This window comes from Falco rusticolus, chromosome 5, assembly GCF_015220075.1.
Source record: "Falco rusticolus isolate bFalRus1 chromosome 5, bFalRus1.pri, whole genome shotgun sequence".
NCBI classification, from domain to species: Eukaryota; Metazoa; Chordata; class Aves; order Falconiformes; family Falconidae; genus Falco; species Falco rusticolus.
This window is the reverse complement of record NC_051191.1, coordinates 34967479-34981845: the sequence shown is the minus strand read 5'-3', so window position 1 is coordinate 34981845 and position 14367 is coordinate 34967479. Positions and strand designations below refer to the sequence as shown.

At 42.5% G+C, this 14367-nt stretch overlaps 1 protein-coding gene across 5 annotated transcripts in view; it reads left to right on the top strand.

Moving 5' to 3' along the window:
• The first annotated feature begins 989 nt into the window (after window positions 1–989).
• CNOT2 (CCR4-NOT transcription complex subunit 2) overlaps window positions 990–14367 on the top strand; it is a 91183-nt gene continuing 77805 nt past the window's right edge. For 2 of the 5 annotated variants that reach the window (XM_037387479.1, XM_037387481.1), the window contains exon 1: window positions 1147–1223. The gene's annotated coding sequence lies outside the window, so the exon portion shown is untranslated. Of the gene's footprint in view, window positions 1224–2003; window positions 2177–14367 lie in introns of those variants that run through there. The other 3 variants (XM_037387483.1, XM_037387480.1, XM_037387485.1) reach the window with 2 other exon arrangements.

Here is a 14367-nt window from a genome sequence, read left to right as displayed (position 1 = left end):
CTTTTTTGTTTGAATTTTTAAACTTTACAATGATTTCATAAGAAAATTAAGGTAGAGGTGCTCTTGTTTTTCTTGATGAAGCAGAGAAGCCAGTTCACAAATAACAGTGGCCTTGGTCAGGTAAACACTTGCACACAGGCTTAGCTTTTGTACGATTGATAGTCTCATTGAATTCAAGGGGATTATTTGCATTATGTTTTGTGCACCAGCATGTGCTGTACTTGAGCCACTGTTGTAGCATACGCGTTTTCAGAGTTGAGAAATTAAAAAAAAAATAAAATAATTCAGTTCTGTCATCTTGGCAATGCTTTTCCATTTTAATAACAAAGGGGATAGCAGGGCCTGCCTGCCTACTGCTGCCTCACTGACAGAAAATACGAACTTTCACACAATGTACCCAAGCAGGATGGCAGCTCCTGACCTAGATCCTCCACAGGCTAACGCACAGATATGGCAAGGCCAGGCCATTCCTTCCGCGCTCTGTCACCCAGGCAAAGCTGACAGCTCGGGGCCACAGCGGATGGGGCACCCACCCCCTCTGGACGCTGGGGCGCTTCCCGGGGCAGTGAGTCCGCCTGGGGTAGGTCTCCACAGCCCGCCCGGTACCCCCGGGGGCTGATACCCCCGCAGGGTGAGAGGCGGCCCGGGAAGCCCTGCTGTGCCTGGCCCCTGCTCGTTCCCGCACCCCGCGCCTGGCTCGGCCTGGCCCGGCGCACCCAGCCTGCGCACCCGGGCCGCCCTCTCCCCTCACAAAATGGGGCCAGGCGCTGTCGCCCGCAGCGTCGGACCCGCGCGCCCCCGGTCAGCAGCGCCTCTGTCAGCGCCGACGCCGCCGGCCGCCCCAGGCCCACGGCGCGCGGCCAGGCCCCGCAGCCCCGCGGCCTACGAGCCCCGCCGCGGGCCCGGCCCCAAGCGCTGGGCCGCGTCTCCCGCGGGAGGCGGAGGAAGCGCAGCGGAGCGAGCCTCACAGCTCCTTCTTCTTCCTCCTCCCCGTCCCCCTCAGCCTCTCCGCGCTGCTCCCTGCGGGGCCGCTCCGCTCCGCGTCGCGCCAGACCAGGCCGTGCGGCGGCGCATGCCCCCGCCCCTCAGCGCTGGCTGCCGGGCCGAGCGGCGGCGGGGTCACGGCGGCGGCGGCCGGGTCAGAGGGTAAAGGTTGCTCCCCCAGCATCCTCCGTGCTGGATACTCAGCCATCTTGGATCCGCGGGACAAGAAAATTCATGCGGTGAGTCCGGCCCCGGCCGCCCCCTCCCCGGCCCCCGCCGCCGGCCTGGGCCCCGTCGCTGTCTCGGCCGCGGGCCGATGAGGGAGGGCCGGGCGGTGGCGCGGCCCGCGGCGGAGCCCTGCGGGTGCGGGGCCGTCCCGCCGGGTTTCCGTTTGCTTTTGTCTCCGAGGGGGAGCGGGGGGGACGCGCGGCGCCCGACCCGGGAGCGCAGCCGCAGGCCCGACCCGGCCCGGCGCCCCCCGCCCTCCTCCGCGGCCGCTGGCGGCGGCGGCCGCCGGGCGCCGCTCCGGGGCCGGCTGAGGCCGAGGCCGCGGCCCAGCGGTGCCTGGGCCCCGCATCCTCCGCGGCCGCCACTGGCAGCTCGGCCCGCGGCCCGCTCGGCCCGCCCGGGACGGCTCCTTCCCGCCGCCGCCTCGCCGCCTGCCCCAGCCCGGCCCCGGGCCTAGCGGTGGCTGCTTCCCCGGCCCCCCCTCCCGCCGAGCCTGTCTCCGCGCTGCGGCGGCCGTGCGCGGCCGCCTGGCCCCCGCCCGCCGCCTTCCCCCCGGGCCCGGCGCTGGGGCAGCGAAACCTGCCACCCGCGGCCGGGGCTGCCGCCGGCCCCGCTCCCGGGCGGCGCCGGGCTGCGCGCTTTGCCGGGGTGGCCTTGCGGCCTGCGCCGCCGGCCCCCGGGAAGGCCGGGGGTGCAGAGGGGGGGTTGGACGGGGCACTGCTGGCTGGCTGGCTTTAGAAAAATATTTTTTTCGCTTGCGTCTTTTCGCTCTCCTCCTGGCGGCGGTTAAGGTGGTGTATAAATCGGTTCTGGTTTTCCCTCGGACGTGTTTGTAAAACAAACTTGAAACGGGCCGAGCCGCTTTCCCGAGCGCTGCCCCCGAGGAAGGAGCCGGCCTTCCCCTGCCCGCCGCGGCGGCCGTTTGAAGCTTCGGCGTGAACCTGGCCCCGGGGGGAGCGCGCAGGTACGGGCAGGGATGACAGTTCGGGGATGAGAGGGGGACACTGGAGCAGCGGGGAAGGGTGCAGGAGGCAGTGTTTACACTGTAGTTAGTGTACGCGTGATCCTGGCGGAAACGAGGATTTGCTTACAGGTATTCTAGATTTAGCATTTCTCTTTTGGGTTGGGTTTTTTTGTGAAGTTACTTTGTTTTGGAGGTTTTGTAATATGAGAAAATGGAAACATGCTTGTGTTAGATGTGGATCAGCAGCTTCTGGTGCTGATCCACATCTAACACAAGCATGTTTTCATTTCTGCTGTAAGTCTGTTTTATCGGGGGAAAAACTTGTTTCCAACTTTGTGCTGTTTTATCCCCAGGGGAAGACAAGAACTTTTTGTGTCTCTTTCTTGTATATATGTGTGTGTGTGACTTGTGTGTGAAGGAGACATTCCTGTGTGCTTGCACGGCAGTAACATCTGGCGCTGGTGACTGGCTGCTAGTCTTAACGCTTCAGCTGGGGGAAGGGAGTTTGAGATGATCAAACCTGCTGTCACATCAGTTAAGTGGAAACCTTTGTGTTTCTGGAAACTTGGATGTGTTTCAGACTGTTAAGACTTGTATAGACCTGCAAGAGTGAAATAATTGTTTAAGTTTATATTGCAAAGGCATCTTTCTTTGGACCTGGAAGAATTGCTCTGAGTGTGTCAATGTACTTTGAGTTCTCTTATTGTGGCATGTTAATAGAACACAACTTACTGGATCCAGTGTTGTGATCTTGAAGACAATGTATGTGTCCAGTGCCTTTTTTTGGGGTGGGTTTTTTTTGTTTGTTTCCCCCAAATTTCACTGTTGTTTATGTTGAGAATTCAGCTGGCATGCTAAACTGCAAGGTGTCGAATGCTTCTGATTTTAGGAAGGGTTTTGAATACTTGCTATCATGAGCTGACTGACTTGACTTGCAAGTGTGTTTCTGTTTCACTTTCAGGAAGCTGTTGATAAAGCTAAGAGTGTAGTAGTAGATAAACCTTGTCTACAAGTCTCTTCTAGAAACTTTCATATTGGTGTCAAAATAGTCACTGCTATTGTAAACATTTGTGTGTCAGTTCTACCAACAAATGAAATCAAGAGCCCTTGGCTAAGAAATGAAAATAATAAAAATATCATGGAATGTATAAATTTGATTAGAATTCTCTTTAAGGTAATCTAACTTTAGAAAATTGGTATTCAGTGGGAAAAAGGGCAGTTAGCATGTCCTGAAGTTTCATGCTAAAAACTGGTCCCATAAGTGGCTGTTTGCACCTGAAGATCTTGGTCTGTCTGTACCTCAGTCCTTTTGCATGAAAGTTGTTTGGGCCTGCAGTGGAACAGTAGCTCTCAGGAAGTATTTCTGCTGTACTATCTATGCTTCCAAATGCATTTCTGTCTAGATAAGAGGTTAAGACTGAAATCAGAAACATTATTGCACTTTCAGCCTCTGCTGTGGCTTTAAAAAAAAATTATTTTTGTGTTGGTGTAATGGTCTGTCTGTTGTGTAGTAATTGCAAAGCTGTAACCTCATTATAGATTTAAAGCAGTCCTGTATTATTATAACTTTGTTTATTCAAAAATATCTTACGCTTCCTTGCTATTGACTCCAGAAGTTAATAGAACTTAAAGATACACTGCAGTTGGATTCAAATAGGGGTTTCTTGCACCTGGCTTTCTGACTTGATCTGGAAACTTGAGAAACAAATTGTTTGTTTTGTTATGAGGTAGTATAGAAAGTGCACCTAAGGTTCCAAGTACAGAATTTTGTTCTAAAGTAAGTAAATTCTTGGATTTAATGTTTTTTGTTGTGTCTTTCCTTAAAGCTATAATGTGCATGAATACAGATTTTTTTAAAGGCATTTTAAAAATGGTGTTCTTAAAAATAATCATGAATTCTTGGCAAAATACTTGCTGTATTTGTGTGTGTTTCTAAATGTTAGCTTAGATAGAAAACTGTGCCAGATTATATGAAAGTACAGTGCCATAGTAAGTAAAAATATTTTTTTTGACACATTAAAATGATTGCTCAAAAATGATACAATCTTATTTTTTAAAAATTATTGATACAGTGTATACATGAATTACAGTGCTTGTTGTCAAGAGCCAAGAAGTTCAAGTTAACCTAACTTTGCTGCATCTGGACTTTTGAGGTATAAGTAAATAAAAATTGTATATGAACATTCTTCTACAAAACAGGTATCTGTGAATATTTTTACTTGAACGTTGTCCTGATGTCTCAGATGCACTGTATTGAGCAATTAAAAACAACCTGTTTAAGTTGTTTCCTGCAAAGACCTGGCCTTTCTTTTCTCTTATTTTTTTTTTTTTTCTCAAAGCACGTATGTTTTGTGTTTATGCGTGTGTTGCATTGGTCTCCTGACCCAGGTTCCTGTAAGAACTATGGACAACTGAAAGTTTGTGGGTAGTCTCATTGACTTAAAAGCACCTACTTGCATGTTGGTGGTTAACTTTGCCTGAGAGTTTTTGGGATGGATGCTGTATGTTGACAGCTAACTATGCTTTATTGAGCATTATACCAGTGTAGGAAGAATTGTGTCAAATGAAATTATTGCACAGTAAGATGTTTAAAATTGTATGCAATTATTTTGTTTTTAGAGAAGGTGTGTGTTTGTACACCAAACGTGGTTTATGCTAGTCAGAAAGAGATTTCTACATAGGAATTTAAATCTTTTTGTGTTTGTATCAGCAAAAATAGTAATAAAAAAACCTCCTAAAATGTCCAGATGGCTTTGAATTTATTTTTTTATCTTTCATTTATAATACTCTGCTGAAAATGGAGTATTTATATTGTGGTAGTGTGTACTACTGGCTCAGCTTTTGGTCTGGTTGTGTAATAGGCCCCAAATCAAAGGTGTAAATGATCCTTGCTGAAAGAGGTTTCCGAGCCCCCCTCCAGTTTGTTTTGAGATCACATTGGTTATCAGTAGTGTTACAGAAAAGCCTGCATTATTTTTTCCCCTTGACTTGCTTGCTTTGCCATCTGACCACTCTCTGCATGCTAATATGCTTAATTTCACAACTCTACATTTCCTAGGAGGATTCCTTTCAGATTATGCTGGTAGGTTACAACTCGATTGTAATTGAGACTTTTTTTCAGACATACTCTTCTCTTGTTGAATTGCAGTGCAAGAGTTGTTGATCAGAAATTCATTAGTAAGTAAACTGTTGTTTCCTCCTGTTTTCCTTTTGATTTGGGATAATTTTTTGGGGGTATTTTTAAGTATCATCTTGTACGCCAAGTTGCTCAGGATCCTTTTTGGCTGCAGTGAGTAGTCTAATGAACTTCTGAAGCATTTTCAAAGCTCTGCCTTCAGATTTTTTTATGCATTTGAGGTCCATGATGGTTGAATATAGTTGGCTGAGGTCAAGTTATTTGTAAAAAGGTATATTTTATTTAAAATGAAAACTAATATGAAATGCTGATGGATTTGTGGGAAGTAAAATGGAAACTCCTACTTTGTATTACTCTTGCTGAGCAGACAGTAATCCAATGGGTTAAGCGTGAGTATAAGACTTGGAGCATGCTTTCTGTCTTTCTGAGTTACCTACTTAAGTGATGGGTGACTCTGGGTAAGTCATTTAACCAATTTATAGCCAAGTTCTAGTCTGTAATAAGAGAATCATGTTTTCCTGTGTTTTACTTGCATGGTTTGAGGCTTCTGGAACTTGATACCAGTAGCAGTTAACATGCATAGTTAGAGATGGCAGTGTTAAAACCACCAAAATGGTCCTATACCAAAATCGGGAGGTAGGAAGTTGTATTGTTTGTCCTTCCATGTTTTAGAATTCTATGTCCACAACAATTTCATTGCAATTTAAATGTGTACATTTGAAAACAATAGCAAGGAGTTTCCAGGCGCCAAAAAGAAGCAGTATGACTAACTACATTGAAATAACTGCTAGCTATTTTAAATTATAAACTGTTAATGTTTAGATTTGTAGGCAACTTCTTGGCAAATGAGTTTTTCTAAGGCTGCCTTCGTAACACAGACAATGATAATATATTATTTTTCTTGCCTAAGGACTGTAGGAAGATGGCTGTCCTAGTGCAAAATAAGTAACTAATCCTTGAGTCAGTGAACTGTGTACTAGTCATACAGTCTGTATGACTGTGAGTTTTTTCTTCAAGCTTCACTGGAATACTATTTTTCCCCTTCCAGCCTAATAATAAAACCTTGCATTGTCTGAGGTAGACTGACTATTCTTTGTAACTATTTTTAATGCGTTTTTTGTTCTAATTGTGAAAACTTGTTCTTGCAAAGGAAGTGTTGGTGGAGAATTATGATGGAAAAAAGGTCTGCCAACCTTCCTTCTGTTTCTCTACTGTGTAGGGGACTTCTTAGGTATATGCTTGAAATCTTTCATCATTCAGTAGTAACAATTAGTAAGAAAGTACTTGTTGCATATAAATATAATTTTTTAAAAAAAGTATAAAGCAGGAAAATAGCTGTGAAGTAGACTAAGTAGGTTAAAAAATGCATACAAGATAGTTTCTCTTCTTGAGAGTTTATACCATGCTTTGTGGTGTGGAGAAGTAGAAATCTGCAAGATTTTCAGAAATAAATCAGAGCTGTAGGCATTGTCAACTTTCGAAGGACTGAAGAGGTGATGAGTAATTCTGAATGTTGAAAGTACCTTGCAATATTGTATCCACCTGTAAAACTGTTTGCAGTAAAAAACCCCTTTCTATATGAGATATTTGATTAATTTGTTGCAATGTTGGTACTGTTATTGATACATAGTTGTGTGGTGTGCCTTTTTCAACATGTCAAAAGTATCATCATAAATTAGAAGGGTACCTTATGTTGAAATCTGAAGTTGTTGGCTTTTTTACTGGATCCAGATGCACATTTCTAGTAAGTTGATTCTTCAAGATCAAATTAAGATCAGCATTATATGTGAAAGTAAGTCAGTATCTCTCTTTATTTCATGGCAGAAGTTGGAAGTAAATTCAGGTTCCTATGCTGTTGTGATATGGAGTTAATTTATGGTTGTGTTTTAGGAAACTTTTTGGCATTTCAGGACAATATGTTTTGAGGCAAAATGTATTATTTGTTTTGTCCCTAATTTGTGGAATTTCAGTTATATTGGAACATGTATGCTATGGGATATCTATGATGACACAGGAAATACTCCGAATTTTGTGGAAGGGTAACAGAGATTTCCAGAAATTGGTGCTCTTGTGAGCTTCCCTTATCTCAGGTAGGTGTGTATTGTGACTACCAGCAGTATACAGTTGATGGCAAGTAGTATTTCCATAACAATTAAGCATTTGCAAACTGTTGATATTAGCTGTGATCTTAATCTTTTACTTGTCTCCAAAGGATGCATACCTTTAGTTTAAATGACCTTTTTTGAAGCATCTGGCAGTTCCTTTTGGGTCCTCACTGTAGATTCAATTTCAGGCCTCCCTTTCTTAAATACACTACTAGACTGAATTCATTTTTATAGCAACACTTTTACAAGTCTTGAAAACTGGGATGACCAACTGTAGGTCTGATTGGCAATCAGGAATGACTCGCTGAGAGCAGGCGTCTTTAACTGCCCCTTCAGTGCAGCATGTGTGTATTCTAGTGTACAACTGCTGGACTTTCCTATACCAGTGAATACCTGTGTTTGCGGAGTCCAGCGTTTAAAACAAAAATACTTAGAAGTGTATTTTAAAGCTTGGTAGACTAAGTGTAGTCCACAGGCCATGGTGTTAATGTACTTAGCAAGGAGCCTGAAGAGGAATAACATAGGCTGCAAATTAATAAGCTGCAGTAGTAAAATCTGCTGATAGTAGAACACACTTAATGGCCTGTATTATGTCTCTACCTGCAAGAAACAGGGGAAGCAACATTGATTAATCATTGTTTTGAAGAGCAGTGTGATGCATGATGATGCAGTTAACTGTAATTTTTTTAAAAAATGGTACAAATTAGAGGAACGGTGAAAATCGGATAGTGAGGGAAGAGTGGAGTTTAATCTAGGCAAATGCATGCTGGTTTCATTCTACAGTATCTAGTACTGCTTTAAAAAAAAAAGCAAATACCTAGGAAGCTTTGATACAGTTTTTCTCAGGGAAGTGATTTATGAGATTGTTTGGTTTCTCTATCCCTTCCCCCAGTGAGTGTATATATGTCTATGTATATATAAAGATTTAAAATGTCGTGTGTATAGGTAACCCAACTTCTGAGTTAACTCAGAAGTTAAGCATTTAATTTATACTTATATTTATATATGGAAACTTTAATCAGGAAGAGAATTTAAGCCTCAAATTATGGTCCTACAAACCTTATAGAATTGTGTCTAGGTAAAGGAAGGATGTCCAAATTCGTACACCCTCTTGGAAAAGATATAGTCAGACCTGATCTAGTATGTATTCTTTAGGATGATGGCTGGTCAAGCAGTTTGTGGCCACATGCAGACTTCCAGAGTGTGCGCACCACTACTCTTTTCCCTGGCTCAGGGAGGAGAGAGAGAGCGGGAGTCATGAAGAGGTGTGGAAAAGAAGGAAGTTGAGGGTTATCATGGTGTGGTAGAAGTATTAAGAAACAAAAAAACAGATCTGTAAGAAACTGGGTTTTATTAGTTCTGCTCATAGAATATGTCTGTATTTATGATTAGGAGTGTGTCTGTGTGTGTGTTTTCTTAATGAATGCAAATTAATTTTCTTAGTCTCAGTTGGTTCAGTATTTTCTGTGATTGGCAGAGGAGAATGCTAATCTGAATCGAATCTAATATTCTGCTCCAACTGAGCAATTGTTCTTTGTGCACATTGATGTAACTGTCCATGGCTCTGCAACAGCTTCCAGTGGAGTACTTATTTTTAGAAGCACATTACAAAATTAAGTGCATAGTCTTATGTAACACTTCTTGTATTGTTAGCACCTAGAGGCTTCCACCCCACTAGTATGAAGTGGAACATATCCTACATAATGTTTGATTGTATGTATTTACATCTGAAATATTTTCCCATCATTGTCTATGGCTAAACAGTAACTTTGCTTGTGTTTTAGGAATATCAGATATCTTGTTTGCACAGTTGGGTATGTTACTCCTCTGCATTTGCAGAGTTTTACAGTATTATTTTGGCGTATCTGAGCAAAACAACAGTTTGAAAGTACTGTAGAGTACAGCAGATATTTTTTTATCTAATTTGAAGAAGCCTGGTGGATTCCTGCTCACAGTTACTTGCACTTGCTCAGAGACTTATCAAATAATTTGGCTCTGCACGGTAACTGTGAGAGTTCTGAAGGTCTGTGGATGTTGCAGGTGTGAAAAGGAGATGTTAATCGTGTTAGTACACCGTTGAGGGCAAACTTTAAATATGCTTGAAGGCAAAGCTAATTTATTTGTTTTCAGTATTTTAAGTGACGTGATCAAATTATACTATTCTCTTACCTGTTATACACCTCTTGCTGTAGTCTTAGCAATGTTTTGATCTCTTCAATGTGACTTTGTGCTTTTCGAATTCAGGCTGCAAATAACATGTTACATTAATAGAATTATTATTAGTATTATTAATATTAGTAATAGAAGTATTATTAATAGAATCGTGTCTTGCTGATAGGATGACATCTGTACAGAACAAACTTGTCATGTAAATAATTTAATAGGCAGAAATTGGATTTACCGAGAACTATAGCTTTATTACAGAGTAACTTAATTCTCATTTTTTCACTGCTTCTTGAAGTAGGTGCTATATTTTTGTTGGAAGCACAGCTGAAATTTCAGAGTAGAGGACTAAAAGTTGAGAGCCTCAAAATCTGAGGCCAAACCAGAGACATCCATTGTTTGTTCTGTTACAAATTTTCTATGCTGTTTCTCTAGCATTGTTTTCTGACAACCCAAGTGCTTTGCTTTACAAGGTCCTTCTCTTTCTCTGAGGAATCTTGTAGTTAGTGAAGAGTGAATTCAAAGGCATCTGAGGTTTGAAGAAATAGATATTTGTAAAACTAAACAAACAGGTAATCTCTTCACTAGGTCACAGCTTTAGGAATAAATGAGACTTTGTAGATGCTTTTAATGATTGTTTTATCTGAACAATTCAGACTATTCAATTTCCTAGCAGTGTCTAGGTCAGGTATCCAGAACTTTCTGGGTAGCCAGTGGAAGTTCTGTCAGCTCTCAGACCTTCTTGTCAACCATGAAAGTCATCCTGAGAGACTGAAAAATTTGTGAAGCTTGTTTTTTATGATACTTAGAAGGCCTTCCTTCAGTATGAGGGTTTACCCTTGGCAAAGCATGAGTTACCTTTGTCCTTCCTGAGGCAAGCAGCATATATAGGTAGGTAGGTATGTACCATTTCTACACGGGTAGGTTTTGTTTCTAGGTTGAACTTGGGTTGTTCAGTGGGAGAGTGGGTAGGTGACTGCCTGCTGTCAAGCCTGCCATCCTGTGCCTTCTCCCTTCGGTTTTGGATCTTAAGAAACCCTCTTGATCCAGCTTATGTACTGGGGGGGGGAAAACCAGCAAGCACTGCACCACCCTTCTTGAAGACCTCTGGGTACCATCCCCTTATTCTGGTGACAGGGAGACAATCCCTCCTGTTCTTGGGGAGCTGCTGGGTATGCTTGTGAGGGGAAGGAGCAGGATGTCCAACACAAAATTTTTGTTACTCAGCTTTGCCTTGTGAATAGCAGTGTTTTGTGTTTTTTCTCAGTTCTGGGCCCTCCAAAGAGCCCTGGGACACAGCTGGAGCACTGGGGGTCTGAGGAAAGATAGGAAAGAACATGCCAAGCGCAGTGTTCTTTGCATAGAAAGGCCAGGACTGTGCCCTAGCCACGGTGGAGCAGGCACACACTTTCCATAGGTGGGGCAAGGAGCTGGAGGGTGAGGATGGGGGAAGCATCCCAGAGAGGAGGAGCCTGTGCAGGCCAAGCCATGTTCTGTGCCTGGTGTGTCAGCCTGGGCCTGGCCTACCAGTTAATACTGCATTTGTAGAGGAGAAGTGCCATGTCTTTGTAGTAAATATGTTCCTCTGTTCTGTTTGGTATTGTTTCCTCTTTTTTTTCTGGAGTAGTAATCCAGGAAGCCAAATACAAGAATAACACCTTGGTTGTGTATTTCAGCATTTATATGCCCAGTCTTTTTTTTAAGAGCGTATCCCAGAGTTTCCTCACCATGGCTGTCTTTTGTTTGTCTGTCCACTAGTAAGAGAAGACTGCTAATGTCAAGGAGGCCCTGGTGGTTGTTGGCATTTTATCACTGAGTCTTGGCCTGGTTTTAGCCAGGGCTGTGTCAGGAAACTTGGTATTACGAGGTTCATGGGAGGTTGTTAGGAGAGGGGCGTTTTTGGAAAATCATTTCCTATTTATCTTTGTGTAAAGAATCACTACCTGCTTTTTACTTTAAATGCTTAATTGTCCTGTTAATATAACTTAATTTTGCGAACTTAGTGTGTTTAACCTGCACTCTTATAACTTGCTATTTATGAAAAGTTTTAGGTATTTAGGTATTTGTGGAAGATGGTGTAACCCCCCCTTTCCTCTTTAATTATGTGAAACTTTGAAATTTTATGTCAGGTTTATTCAATGTCTGTCTTTTTGACTTGCAACTTATGGAATGAAGGGATAGTCTTTTCATTGACTCATACAGGGTCGGAATGAGCTCACATCCCTCTAATGTTGCCCTTGCCATGGCATGCTATAAAAATGTCTGGGTATGTTTTGATCCTTTGAGGTATGGATGTTCTGGTTTTGAACATGTTTTCTGTGAAAACTCTTAGTCACTAATAATTGTAGTGACACTTTAAAATATCTGTTACTGTTTTTACTGGAAAGGAAGAAAGCATCTAAAACCGCAAGAGAATGACAGATTTCACTTAAGACGGTAAGCGTCTGCAATTGTCATGCATGAAGAGCATTTAAAATAATCCAGTTGTCAGTGTCAAACTCTAATACTGAAACAGAGGAGGAAAAAAAAAGTGAAAATGGTCTTGCCCTCATGCTTTGTAGTGTCAGACCCAGAAGACTTACCAAGTTTTGCCTTAGTTGAAAGAAAATTCCCTTTGGTGGTGTGTTTCTTCTCTCTTGAGTGCAGCTACCACGGTTCTGCCCACATTATCCTTTTTTCTTTTGATTTTCTATTTTTTTTCCTCTCTCCTCTGAAGAACCACTCAGTATTTTTCTCTTGGAGGTAACAGTCCAGCAGTGTCAGGATAAGAGTGCTTCTTGGAATAAGATGAACAGCTGCTGATAGAGTAGGTTTGGATTGGGTTCCACAGCAAGGTTGTGTCATTCACTGGAAACCTTACCAGGTCCTGCTCCTGTCAGCAGTCTGACCTCTGTGAATGCTGTCAAACTGGCAAAATAAAATCGGCAAAAAAATCAGAATTACGAATGGCTAGAGTACTAATGGAAAAATGTCTCTTGAGTAAGAGCGAGACTTCTAGTGATACCTTGTAATTACACATCTGTTATGAGGAGGTGATCTAAATTCAGGGTTGATATATGAAGTGAGAGTGATAAAAATCTATGCAGCACTGCTGTGGTAGTCATATTCCTCACATATTCATTTTGTAATAATTTCCTTACATTTTCTTGTAATATCAAATATGCTTTGAAATTTTGACTATTAAAAGTTCAATTTTTTTTCCCCACTTAGTAGCCTAACTCAGAGTTTCTCTGTGTAAAACTAGGGAGGAGCAGCTAGGTTCCATCAAGTGATGAAGGCATTCCCAGTGTTAGTATAGGCACATAATGCTGTGAAATTAATTTTTATCTGAAAATGTGGCTTTAGATAAATACAGAATGCTTTAGCTAGCCTTATTTTATCTCCTGTGCTCCCAGAATGTCTCCTTTTTCTGCTTCTATGCATTCTTACGGCTTGGGGTTTTTTTATCCCTGTACTTTTCTTACTTTTTTTTTTCCCCATCTATTCTTTCCACTGTTTCTTTGCTTCCCCATCAATTTAAGATTGAAAAGCGAAGTTTTGGATTAATCAGCAGGAATAGCAGTCAGGTAGTCTTTCTATTGCTATGTCATTAGCTTGTCTCATTTTCAGTTCATAAACTGAGAGGGATGTAGGTCACCGTTTATATGAGCATTTGAAGTTTCGTTACAAACAAACCCCTCCCTCAGTCACTACATAACCCCCTGCTTCAATAACTGTTAAAAATGCAAACTCAAGGAAATCAGAATTTAAGAAATGCTTGAATGAAGGTTTTCCTTCCTGTCTTAAGTCAGGTTTCATCTGCATATCACTGTTACATAGGTTTTTGATCAAATGGTGTTTTTCCCAGGGGACTCTGGTCTCATTTGTTAGACAGGATGCATGGTGTTTGCTCACTGAGGTTTTTCTTTTTTAATCCATTGTTCAGATCATGCTATGCAAAATTCTAAGTAAATTCCGCATTAATGTTGTCTCCCCAATTTCTTCATTACAATGTCATGGAAGTGCTGTATAATACAGTTTTCAAGAAATTATGTATTTATATTGCCTCACTGAGGTGACAGCCATGCATTACAAATAGAGAAATTGAGGCATTGCCTTAATATTTCATAACAGAAATATCTTTCATTTAATTTGCAGCTGTGAATGGTTAATGCTTCTGCATAGACTCTTGAAATATTTCAAGCAGAAGGCACTTGTGAAAATCTGTGTGGCTCCCCCATCATTAAAAAAAAAAAAAAAAAGGACAAACCGTGAGACAGGCATAAAGTTAGTTTTGTGACATTTAAACATTAGCTAGACATACTGCTTTCTTTCTATAGTCTCTGCATCATTAATTAGAAGAGGATAGAGGTAGATCTTGACAGTGGTCCCTGTTCCATTGACTGCACACCAAGAGAATGAGGAAATCCAGAAATGGTGGATCCTGGTCTGAAGCTCTGTGTGCTGTAGTGGGACCCTTTGGGACTGTCCGCTTTCCCATCAGCATCTTACATGTCTGTCTCTTTCTCTCTGCAGTTTCTCTTTCTGTTCCTGTTGTGAAGTCTTAATTCCTCTTCTGGTTTCCTCCTCCCCTGTGTCCTAGCTATTCTCCTGATGGCACCCAACTGATTTTCAAGAGAATTAAAGTATTTCTCAGTCCTGGGATGAAGAGTCCTTAACTACTCTGCAGCTGGGCTTACATCCACGCTGTCACACAGAGGTCTCATGCAAGAAGGTGAAACGTGTTATGGAAAGGCTGAGAGAAATTGTGGAATACTGTAGGATCTCAGTGTAGCATGTGAGTGTTG